A 1049-nucleotide genomic window follows, 5' to 3' on the forward strand; every position below is an offset into this window, starting at 1 on the left:
ACTACTCCCCTCTCCCAGGTTTCACTAAATTGAACACAGAAGTTGTTAGAGGTGCTGATGGCTTTAGAAAGAAAAGAGGCCCCCCAAGTCAGATTCTGCTCAAGGCCTCATACAGCCTTGGATCGGCCCTGCATGGTGAGTTAAACCCGCTGCACTGCGGAGAGATGAGCAACAAATGGGAGATTTAATTCAATGCTGCTAATGTGATTTTAGTAGCTCTTCCATTTTGTGTCTGTTGAGTTTTTAATAAGCGCCACAGGTGGTCGAATTTTAAGGGACGAGTTTCTCAAATCTCCACGCAGCCGCGCGCATTAACTCTGTCTGACTAAGTGGACAAAGCATTTGGTATGGTTTGGTGCATCATGTAACCGGAAAAATTATTACCAAAAAGTAATTTAAAAATAATATAAAATTAGTGTGATACGTGACTACTAAGAGAGCACGAAAGTTCCTTTCTGGGCTGAATCTGCATGATGAGGTTAGCGCTGGTTCATTAACCACTAACTCACCGGCCAACCGGAACCACAGACATAAACTTGAAGGGAAGACAGAACCACGCGTTGGGCAGCGTGTTGGGATGTAAACGCCGCATAATGTTTTGTTCACAAATATAAATCATTCTCACCGCTCACTCAAAGCACCTCTGAAAGCGCGAAAAGTTATTCCTGCAGTTCACGTAGAGCTGCGCAACCAGAGCTAACGCGGTTCGTTTTAAGCTCTTACCTAGATATAGAGAATCATAATTCCTTACAGGGGGTTAATGTAAATATCCAGACAGGTCAGCTTGTGTCCAGTTTGAGTGAAAGGAGGCGCGCGGGATCCGCGCTGAGGCAACTTCAGAGATAAAGCAGCAGCAGCGCGCGAGGCAACGCTCAGAGGGGCCAGCTGTGTGATTGGTCCGAGCGCAGCCGGCTTTAAATGCATAAACTTTAAACCTATAATTCTTTTAGAAATAAATGTCCCCCGCAAGTGAACCTCTCACAACAACAGAGACGCTTGTAATCTGGCTTTATGCACAGTAAAAAATGCTGGGTTATTTTCATAACCCA

This window comes from Poecilia latipinna, unplaced genomic scaffold (assembly GCF_001443285.1).
Source record: "Poecilia latipinna isolate Pla-1442-1.1 unplaced genomic scaffold, P_latipinna-1.0 Scaffold4691, whole genome shotgun sequence".
Classification (NCBI taxonomy): domain Eukaryota; kingdom Metazoa; phylum Chordata; class Actinopteri; order Cyprinodontiformes; family Poeciliidae; genus Poecilia; species Poecilia latipinna.